At 39.5% G+C, this 12,062-nt stretch overlaps 1 long non-coding RNA gene across 1 annotated transcript; it reads right to left on the reverse strand.

Annotated features, from left to right (window-relative positions):
- Positions 1-6,008: 6,008 nt before the first annotated feature.
- On the reverse strand, positions 6,009-7,318 carry LOC102077031 (uncharacterized). Its single transcript, XR_268774.4, has 4 exons — positions 7,267-7,318; positions 6,949-7,085; positions 6,641-6,863; positions 6,009-6,561 (listed from the first exon to the last, which is right to left on the reverse strand). It is a non-coding gene; the product is annotated as an uncharacterized LOC102077031 (long non-coding RNA).
- Between the last annotated feature and the right edge of the window lie 4,744 nt (positions 7,319-12,062).

Consider the following 12,062-nt stretch of genomic DNA (forward strand, 5'->3'; position numbering starts at 1 on the left):
GTGAGATATCTTGCAGAGGGATGCAGCAGTCTTAAAAATTGCAAAGCTTCTGAAGCGTGATCATCGAACAATCGAGCGTTTCATTCAAAATAGTCAACAGGTCGCAAGAAGCGTGTGGAAAAACCAAGGCGCAAAAATAATGACATGAACTGAGAAAGTCAAGCGTGCAGCTGCGCCAAGATGCCACTTGCCACCAGTTTGGCCATATTTCAGAGCTGCAACATCACTGGAGTGCCCAAAGCACAAGGTGGCAATACTCAGAGACATGGCCAAGGTAAGAAAGGCTGAAAGACGACCACACTGAACAAGACACACAAGCTGAAACGTCAAGACTGGGCCAAGAAATATCTCAGACTGATTTTCTAAGGTTTTATGGACTGATGAAATGAGAGTGAGTCTTGATGGGCCAGATGGATGGACCCGTGGCTGGATTGGTAAAGGGCAGAGAGCTCCAGTCCCACTCAGACGCCAGCAAGGTGGAGGTGGAGTACTGGTTTGGGCTGGTATCATCAAAGATGAGCTGTGGGGCCTTTTCGGGTTGAGGATGGAGTCAAGCTCAACTCCCAGTCCTACTGCCAGTTTCTGGAAGACACCTTCTCAAGCAGTGGTACAGGAAGAAGTCTGCATCCTTCAAGAAAACATGATTTTCATGCAGGACAATGCTCCATCACACACGTCCAAGTACTCCACAGCGTGGCTGGCAAGAAAGGGTATAAAGAAGAAAAACTAATGACATGGCTCCTTGTTCACCTGATCTGAACCCCATTGAGAACCTGTGGTCCATCATCAAATGTGAGATTTACAAGGAGGAAAACAGTACACCTCTCTGAACAGTGTCTGGGAGGCTGTGGTTGCTGCTGCACGCAATGTTGATGGTGAACAGATCAAACACTGACAGGATCCATGGATGGCAGGCTTTTGAGTGTCCTTGCAAAGAAAGGTGGCTATATTGGTCGCTGATTTGTTTGTTTTTGTTTTGAATGTCAGAATGTATATTTGTGAATGTGGAGATGTTATATTGGTTTCACTGGTAAAAATAAATAATTGAAATGGGTATATATTTGTTTTTGTTAGTTGCCTAATAATTATGCACAGTAATAGTCACCTGCACACACAGATATCCCCCTAAATAGCTAAAACTAAAAACTACTTCCAAAACTTTCAGCTTTGATATTAATGAGTTTTTTGGGTTCATTGAGAACATGGTTGTTGTTCAATAATAAAATTATTCCTCAAAAATACAACTTGCCTAATAATTCTGCACTCCCTGTATGAGAGTAAGAAAGAAAGTATATCTTTGTGTCCACCTTTCTCTGTTAATGCCCTACCTGGCCCCCTGGCAAAAGCTTTGCTAGATCCGCCCCTGCACAGTTACCAGCTGTCAGCTACACAAAAAAATGAGCTTGGTGTTTGTCTCAGAAACAGTTCATAACTTCCCTTCAACTCATTCATGTCACCTAAGGGTAAACCTGTTTCTCCATCACCTGTTCAGCTCTGATGATCAGTAAGGATATCTGGTTTGGAACAGCCGTTTTTACAGCTGTGGCTGCAGCAAACATCAGCTGATACTAGAAATTAAAAGCAAATGAATTCTAACAACAGCTGATCAAGCTTAAACGTGCTGCTGTTGTTTAGCGCGATAAACAAACAAGAGAGAAAAGCCGATCATTGATCAGTTTCATGACTGAAGTTTCAACAGGCGAGAGAATGACAGGGGAGGCTTCGTAACGACAGAATAAATCGTAATATTTTCTCTGAATGTGGCACGATTCCGTTTGTACGGCAACTCTACGAACTAACCATTATGAATAAAATAAAGTCCAACGTCAGTAACTTAGCGCGCACACAGCTGTATATAAACTCCCGTCGCGCTAGCTAGCACGCAGTACGATTGTAAAAAGTCAGCACAACGAAAATAAACTACACCTAAACTCTGTTTATATCTGACCCAAATAGAGTGCAGTTCATAACTTCTTACCTGAAATTCAGTTCACCTCACGCTCCTGCCTTCGCTTTCCCTGATCCATGATTGACCACCGCGTTAGCAATCGCCTGCCCGGCCTCATATGTCTCGTTGGCGGCATGTCCTTTCTGTCACACACCGGTGGATAGCTGCCTCTGTGTAGCTCCACCACCAAACAACTCAGTTATTTTTCCACATCGACCAGCATCATCGGCCCATATAAACGAAAAATAAGTCCAGCTAAGACACAGACCCTTGCCGAGCGATCGGGCGATTAACAAATTTTAGCCACCTCACTATCAGCCAAGCCTGGGTGGTTTTTCACGAAGGGTCGCTAGCCGCGCTAGCTAGCTAAGCTAGCGGCGCTAGCTAGCTAGCCAGCCGGCTATCAGCAACACGTAAGAGAACTGTTGCTAAATAAACTACACCTAAACTCGGTTTATATCTGACCCAAATAGAGTGCAGGTCATAACTTCTTACCTGAAATTCAGTTCACCTCACGCTCCTGCCTTCGCTTTCCTTGATCCACGATTGACCTCCGCGTTAGCAAACACCGGACGATCGGCGGTAGCCTCACCGCCTTGTATGTCTCGTTCGCGGCATGTCCTTTCTGTCACACACCGGTGGATAGCTGCCCTCTGTTGTAGCTCCACCACCAAACAACTCAGTTATTTTTTCCACATCGACCAGCATCATCGGCCCATATAAACGAAAAATAAGTCCAGCTAAGACACAGACCCTTGCCGAGCGATCAGGCGATTAAAGAATTTTAGCCACCTCACTGTCAGCCAAGCCTGGGTGGTTTTCACGAAGGGGAGCTAGCTAGCTAAGCTAGCGGCGCTAGCTAGCTAGCCGGCTATCAGCAACACTTAAGAGAATTGTCGCTAATATGGGATGTCGTGATAAAACGAGCAGATATTTGAAGTTTACACACCTACATTCTCGCCTGAAAATATCTTAAAAGTGTATTTTGTGACCTAGAAACACGAATAAAAGACATATAAAACGAAGTGGTGTCCGCCATTGTTTAACTCGGCAGAGGGGTGCTATGAATTATGGGATATGGAGTTTTGTAACAAGCATACAGATTTTCAGCCGTACTACTCCCGGTATACCACTAGAGAGAGCCAACCCACCACAAATAAAGTCTGTTTCTATGGAAATTGGCCTAAATTTGCACTAAAATCTAAATATTTCAAAAACTATAAAAGTCATAAACACCAAAAGTGTATACCATACTAGTCCAGCTCCAGCCGCACAAAATGATCTAACATATGTAACCCTATTTTCAAAACTGTTTGGCAGAGAAGCGCGGGAAAATTTTCACTAAAATATTAATATTTAAAAAACTATAATAGTTATAAACACCAAAAGTCATAGCACACCATTCCTGATCCAGCCGCACAAAATGAGGTAACATATATGAAGCTTGTCTCAAAACTGCGGGGCGAGTTTCGCTGCAAAATTTCAGGCGGAAACTGAAGAATAATAATAATAATAAATCCGACGAATAGTAATATGTGTGCCTCTTGTCATAGGCACACATAATAATAAATCCGACGAATAGTAATATGTGTGCCTCTTTCCATAGGCACACATAATAATAAGAATAATAAATCCGACGAATAGTAATATGTGTGCCTCTTGGCATAGGCACACATAATAATAAATCCGACGAATAGTAATATGTGTGCCTCTTTCCATAGGCACACATAATAATAATAAATCCGACGAATAGTAATATGTGTGCCTCTTGTCATAGGCACACATAATAATAATAATAATAAATCCGAGGAATAGTAATATGTGTGCCTCTTGTCATAGGCACACATAATAAAGAGAAACAGGAACTCAATAGTGTGGAAGCCCTTGAGGGCATCCACACAACTAGAAAAATTTGCATTTCCTGCGAAAATGCTGTGTGGATGCCTTATGGTGGAATCTGTTGAAAAGAGCAGTGGAATCGGGAAAAAAAGCAGAAGAACAATCTGCAAACAAGAGCTAAAGAAGCTGAAGTTTGTGCTGGAAACAGCTGAAGAATCTGAATTTTGTGCAGAAAAGAGGTGAAAAACTGAAACTTCTGCTGAGAAGAGGTGAAGAAGCTCAAATTTGTGTAGAAAAATAAAAGCGTTCACTAAAGCGGTTTTTTGACATAAGTGGGATTTGAACCCTGGGCTTTCCTTCTAAGAACTCCTGCTCACTTTACTGAGCCAAACTGATTTTCAGGTAACTGAAAAGAGGTGCAAAAGTTTAAATTTTACTGAAAACAGTTGAATAAGTTGAACTTTGAAAATTCACAAACTTCCACTGTCCACTCTGAGTTAATTGCATAGCAACCATAACAACGCATGTTTGCTGAAAATAGCTGAAGAAGCTGAAGAAATCAAAGTCAGTGTTTCAAAAGTTGTTGAAATTTTAATAACTTTGCAGAACAACATTGAGTTAACAAAAATGTAATAATTTAGCAGAAATGCACTAACTTAGAAGAAACATAACAATTCAGCAGAAACATTGTAGTTTGCCAGGAGCTACAACTTAGCAGAAATGTAACAATTTAGAATAACATAACTTCACAGAAATATTACAACTTACCAGAACTGCTCTAATTTTGCAGAAATGTAATAATTAGGCAAAACGGTCAACAGATAACAGCTGAAAATGCGGATTTAACCTCAAAGTCATTCATTTAACTGTGAAAAGTGACCAGAAACAGAAAAGGAAAAAAGAAACAGCCAGCAGATAAACTGATGTGGACCAAAAACAAGATAAAATTGCAGAGTTTACACAGCTGGTGAAATGTAAAAATGGCAACAAAAAACAAACAAGCAAAAAAAACCCCCACAAAAACAGTTAGGTAATAAATGCACAAGATGCTGCAGTCAGAGATAAAAACACCCAAAAATAATGTTATTGAAATGCCAAAGAGTGGCAGAAAGTTTAGAAAATAGAAAACCAGTAGTAGAAAAGTAGATCACTTAAATACTTTTTAGAAACATATAATACAAAATATTTACTCAGTTGTTTTCAATGATTACAATAATGGCATACAGAAATAAAAATCCCATTTGGGACAAATATAAAAATATTAATAGAAAATGCAAATCAAATGAATCTAAATATACAAACAAGTGAAGCATATGTTGGAATTGTGAACATATCCTTGTTTTCCATGTTTATGTTTATGGCCCTAAGATGCGCAGACACATGATAGGCTATTAACTGCAAAAATATACACATATATAAACATCAAGTGAGAGACAAAAATATATCCTCTCATTTGCTGGAGTTTTGTGCACATACCATTTGGCAAGGATAAACAGCATATTCCAATGCCACATTAAAATTTTCAAAAGCTTCTTTTTTTCAATTAGTTTACTGCTTCCTGATTTTATGATAAATATGGTACCAAACTACAAAATACTGTCGGAATGAAGTCGACATTGTGATATATTTCAGGTGTCGAGTCACACAGCTGACCAATCGATGCACATATTTAAAGAAACAGGGATCAAATAAAGAACATTGTTGTACAATAAATTACTTTTTTTTTTTTTTTTTTTAAATTACATTTAAAAATAACCACTGCCCTGCGTTAGAGAGTGACTTATGATGAGGTATTAATTGGGTTAACTTTACCTCTAACAGCTTTTCACATAGTGTTGTGACCAGGGTGAAATCCATCATAAAGTAACTGTAAACAGTAGAACCATTAGCATGAATGTTATGGTTCTACTCTGATCAAAACTCACGTCAGCTGTGTGACCTGATATAAAATGATAAAGAGGAACACCTATAAATGGATGAGACCTTCTTGAACTTTTCAAAATGATTTTATATGTCTGACCCATTATCTATATATATTAGAGGAGATGTGGAAAACCACTGACCTACTCTATACCAATGTAGTTAGTGACACCCCATACTAAGGCAGGATTCATACAAACACACATTATCTTTTCTCTTAAACACTTTTTCACATTTTGAGATTGTGTAATTTCTATAAAGAATATGTGTAATGGTTCAATAGATATAGTTATTTAAATGTCCATAATAATCACATGATCATTTTTGTACAGCCTACAATTCAAGATTTAGAGCTGTGTGTTTGTATGAATTCAGCTTGCTATACTTATAGACTTAGATATATTAATCCACTATTTACCCAAACAAGTTATATGGTTTGGGTAAATAGATTGGGTTTGTTCTACAAAATAACAAAAAACAAAAACAAAAACCACCCACAAAAAACAGTATATCTGCACATTAATCCAGAGTTCAGTTTCATATGTCTGATATTGTTTGTTAAATCTGGCGACACAAACACAGTCAAAAATTCATTGTGGTCCTTTTTACCCTCGACCAATGATATGCTGGTTACTTGGACCAGTTTAGTATTTGCTGTCACAGAGGAATGTTAACCAGAAGTCCAAAAGACAAAACTGAAAAAATATGTTAATTACAAACATGTTTTTGCTTCGTAAAAGGATTGAAATTACATGGAAACTGTCATCTTACAGCCTCATTGTAAATAGCATCACAAACAGATGTTTTCCACACAGTTAACAAAGCTCCACCACATCCGATCACTGCATATAAATCTAAAAGAAAACAAAAACAAATGTAACTAACACAAGGGAAGACTTTTGATTTAATAACTAAGCTTAAAATAAGTGTTACCTTTGAATATTTGTGGGAAAAATCTGATGCTGCCCCAAGAATCCAAAGCCACACTGGAAACAATGACAGGCTTGCAGCCCTCTGTCTTCCTGGAGTGAGGTGCCTGATCAGTAGCAGTGAGTTGACAGAAGTCGGTGTCTGTAAGAGTGGTCAAAAACTGATACTCTGTCCAATTGCGTAGAGTCTAAGAAGCTGGAATGCAGCCACACAGGACGAGCTTGTTCTAAAAAATACAGAAAAGGAACATTTTATTTGTGTAAAGGCCTAAAAACTACAAATAAGTTATACAATGAACAATATTGAAATACCTCATAGGTGCTGCAGGCCACATAACCAGAATCCAGAGCAATCTCACACTCACATGATGGTGAGGAAAGACAGGAGCTCTGTGATGAGGTTTCAATGTCTCAGTTGGGACACTGAAGAACTCAGAAGACAGCAGTACCTGCACAGAGAGACAGAGTAGAAAAAGCATAGATTTGTAATCCATAATGTCAATTAAAACTCAAAAAGTGTCAACAAGTATAATCATTTCAGTATGGAATTATTTATGCAATAAACAGGATTTAAATTAGTTAATTGAATTAAAAACAATGACATTTTTTATCAAAGATAAAGAATCATACCTCTCTCTGCTCTGAGGATCACTGAGCATCTCTGACAGGAAATACAGTTTCCTCAGTATGAGTCATCATTGATGGTCTCAGAGGTGTGTAGTGTGGCAGCATGATGATGGTCTCCAGATCAGGCAGGAGGTCAGGTGATGGTGTGTCATCTTCTCCATTGAAGACACACTGGTATGGCAGTTCATAACACAGCAGTCTCCTTGTGGCATGTAGTTATCTGTGCAGTCCAGCACTGATGGATCAGGTTTGGCTCAGCAGTTCATGAAGATGGTGTTAAGATGTTGTTGTTTCAGCTGAGGATGGTGAAGTTCGAAGGTTTTCCCACAAAGGAAACAGGACTGTGTGTGCCCTGTCTGAAAAATACATCTACAAAACATAAAGTGCTTTTAACACCACCCACCCTCCCCACCCACCCAGCTCAGCCCCCAAGTGTCTATGTAATGCTTGTATGGGGTGTCAGTTACTAAATCTAATTAGTGCATCAGAAAGTGTGGGCTACACCTAAGGCCCACACTTTCTGATGTCTTTTTGCAGCTGCTCAGAAAATTCTGACTTGGCCTTTATCCACCCAAACCCAAACCCACCCGGATAAAGGCCAAGTCAGAAAATGGATGCAGAAACTTTCCATGTACTTCTAAATCAGTTTTTATATAAATTCTGTAAAATGTAAAAATGTTGTTCTCTACATAATGTATCATTATAGACATCTCTGGTAGCCTAAAGATAGAGTAAAACGTTTGACATTTTTTACCTGTAAAACATGATAAGACTCATTCATTCCCAAAACGTTTGATTCTACAAAATCTACTATAATCAAGAAAATATAATTGCCTGTATTTATTTATGTGACCAATAATAAATACCTGCATTTATCTGGGATTTATTTATTTACTATTTCATATTTCAAAGCCCTTGAAGGGGAAGCTCTCGTTTGTTGAGATACATACATCAGAGTAAAAAAAGTATCAAAAAAGGAGATGACAATTAACATCAATGAAAAAATGCATTTTAAAATAGTAGATTTAGTCATTTAAAACATGAGAATGAAAAATAAATGATGTCTGTTTAATACTTGTTGCAGCACATTTCAGATCAGAGGTGCATGATAACAGAAGGCAGATGTCCCTGCTCTGCATGAAGTACAGCCATGATTTGATAAAATGATTAATAACATTGCAATGAGAAGGGTTTGATAAATTAAAGGATGGTCTTCTTACAGACAGAGCAGGGAAGCAAATTTTTGGGAAGCCTTCCATTATCAACAGAAAATCTTTTTCATACTCTACAATCAGTAAACTCTGTAACAAACATGATCTGTAATTGTTTCAAAACTCACCAGGCGACTTCATGATTGGCTCAAGGACAGGACACAAAACACAGGGTTGTGGTAACTGTAATATGTCCTCAGGACACCTGAATGTAGACTGCGCTGTGGCTGAGAAACAAAAATGAGGTCAGCAGGGTGTTCTTGTCTGTAGTGGCAGAAGTGATCAGCTGTGAATACCCTCTAGACTGAAACTGCTCCAGAATCTGTTTTCTTCCACTCTGTAACTGGTTCTCATTAAAATCTCCACACACAATTATTGGGTGACAGTCCATTATTTCAAGGGAATCTAAAAGACTTACCAGGTTTTGCATGAATGGTGTCAAACTGTAGTCTGGAGGTCTGTACACAACAGCAATGAGCGCAGGGAATGGAGCCTGAACCTTCAACACTAAAAACTCAAGCTCAGTGACATTATGCAGATACTGTTTTACCTGAACCTGAAAATGATTCCTCAAATACACAACAACTCCCCCACCACTTCTGCTGGCCATGTGAGGAAAGTTTGTGTAGGACACATGTCTGTTGCGTTTGAACATGGTGTAGCCGTCCAAATGAAGACTGTCTGCAATAAAGGAGCCTTGGAGGTGAGACTCTGTGAGACACAAAACATCTGCTAAGCACATTTCATGATGACTCTTGATGTCACTGATGTGAGATGGCAAACCCTCCGTATTGTGATGGATCAGTGTAAGAGTGTCTCATGGTTTGGAGCGCTGCAGTTACCTCGGGATTGGCGTAAATCTTTTCTCATCCAAGTCCTGTAAATAGAGTCCACTGAGAGACGTCACCCTACTGAGAGCAACATAAGCCATACCTGGTTCAAAAATGTTCTTCATTGAAACTACAGCTGTCTGTGTTGTAAGACCCTGGGTTTTGTGAATTGTGCAGGCGAATGCTAGCTTTACAGGAAACTGTCTGCGTACCGCTCCTTTAAACTTCAGACTCTCCTCTGCCCTCTCAATGTAAACCAGATCATCAGATGCTGCATTAGCACTGCGGTTGTGTCTCATAGGCTGCCGGTTGTCCATTCTGAGCCCCAGTTTAATTATTTGTCCATCATTTTCAGATCTCACCACCTTTACCAGTATACCAAAAGCACCATTGACCAAACCGTTTAGTGTGTCCAAGTTTCTGGTCAGCATCACTCGAGCTCCTTCAGCAACATTCAGGGTGTCGGGTAAATCATTTCGCCCACCTGTAAATGGTTTGTCTCTTCGTGCCATTCTGCCTGTACATTTATCCTTCTGGAAATCGTCTGCATTGATGATTATAAGTTTGAATGAAGCTTCTTGAGCGTATCTGTGTTGTGGGATTCCACATTCTTGTTGGTAGCATAAATGTGTAAGACCTCGATTGGACATTCTTCTGGTGCAGTCACAGCCTGTGACAACAAATCTCTGTCGCACTGAGAAAGCTCATCTGTCTTTTCTTTGACTCTAATCCTGTTCAGCATCTCTGCAAAGGCCACATCATCTTTCTGACGCATGATCTCGGTTAGAGTGATCATCTGAAAATGTTCCCGCCATAGGTCAATCTGTTCTGGATCATAAACACAGAGAGGTTTAGACTGTCGCACTGGTGGCAGCTGGTAAAAATCTCCAACAGCTAAAACTGACATTCCACCAAAAGGTCTCTGAGTGCCTTTGATTTGCTTCAGTCTTGCATCCACATAAGCAAAAAGGGGTTTTGAAACCATCGAAATCTCATCAATAACAATAATTTCGGCATTAACAAGCTCAGATCTGACTTCATCCAGTTGATTACCAAGTCCTTGAATGGGTGGATTCAGACTCCTGGGTAGTTTCAGTAGGGAATGTAACGTAGAGCCACTGATAGAAAAAGCTGCTGTACCGGTAAATGACGTCAGTAAACAGTTGGATTTGATATGTCAGCTTCTTCTGCATTAGCAGGCAGTCTGCTCAGGATCTTTGATGCTTCAGAGTGAATACATTTAATCAGATGTGACTTTCCAGTTCCTGCACCACCGTTGACATACAAGAAAAATGGATCTGGGTTCAAACCACAAACTCGCTGAATACACCAGTCTCTTATAGCATAGAACACGCAGGCCTGCTTCTGGTTCAGATTCTGATACATTACACGTACCACAGCTGGATCGACTGCAGGTTGTTCTCTGATGGCTCTGATCTCTGTTACAGCATCAGACTGACGACTGTAGTCGGGAACATTTTCCTGTTCGTTCTCATCATCAGAATGTCTCTCAGGAAGATTCTCATCACATTGCAACCTCACACTTCAGATTCAGGAGCAAGATTACACCATTCATCAATCACAACATCCCTATTTTGTTCAAACTCTTCCAGTGCACTCTCAATATCCTCAGAGTTCTTCTCATACTTGTCTTTATTCTCTTCACAACCCTTTTCACAGACTCACTGTGGTCTGAACATGGAAGTCGCACAAACCTGAGTTGTAGAAGGACTGATAGGTTTGGAACCCTTGTGGTTTCAGTTCCTGCTCTGATCTGTGTGGAAGGTAAAGTCTCAACAGCCGTCCATAATATTGCTCAGGATCTTTTTCCTGTGAACAGTGGTAATACCTGATTATAGCTGGTTTATCATTCTTTCGCCTTTGTACAAATCCAAGCTGGTTTAGAAGAGGAAGCACATCTTTTCCTTCATTTGGACCACTCACCAACCGGCACAGGGCAGCAAAATCAGCCAGGGACATTTCCTCATATTCTGGTGTCTCAGGTCTGCATTTGTATTTATCACTCAAACTTGTCATCCAAATATTACAACTGTCGTGTGTTGTGGTTTCCAGGTAGCTCATTGGACGACTCATTTTTACCGGGTTATCATCTGTTGGTACAAATACAACACTGCGGGAACATTTTTTCATTTTTAGGCCACAGACTCGAGTCACACACTCCTGTGCGCTGATTCTCTCTTTTTGAGTAAGCCTGCATCACAGCTCTCATTTCATCACATTCATTGACCGTGTTGTTTCCAGAGTTATCAATAACTGTCTTTAGGTATTCAGAGAGGCCAGATTCTTTCTTCGTTATATATTTACAGAGGTATTCTATACATGAATAGGCATTCAATATGAACGAGACATCTAAACTAGAAAGTGCATTTTCTGAAGAAACTGCAGTGTGAATGCTTGAATCTGAATGTATGCACTGAAATGTATTAATTGCTGAATTTTTAGTTAAAAATTTTGAATGAGATGAAAAATACAGAAATTTGCACCTGAAAACAAAAGTGCTGAACTGCTAAAAGCTGACAAGCACAGAGAAGAAGTTGGAAAATAGCTGAAAATGTTTTAAATGTAAATTAGAAAAACCTGAGTAATGAGAAAAGACTATTTAGAGTCAGAAAACATCTGAATGAATATTAAAAGTTCATATTCTTTGAATCACTGAATGACTAAATATGATCCCTCCACTTGGATCCACACAGTTTTAAAGGTTTACATCTCTGAGCTTTGAAAGACACGCTGTTGG

This window comes from Oreochromis niloticus, unplaced genomic scaffold, assembly GCF_001858045.2.
Source record: "Oreochromis niloticus isolate F11D_XX unplaced genomic scaffold, O_niloticus_UMD_NMBU tig00007583_pilon, whole genome shotgun sequence".
Taxonomy (NCBI): Eukaryota; Metazoa; Chordata; class Actinopteri; order Cichliformes; family Cichlidae; genus Oreochromis; species Oreochromis niloticus.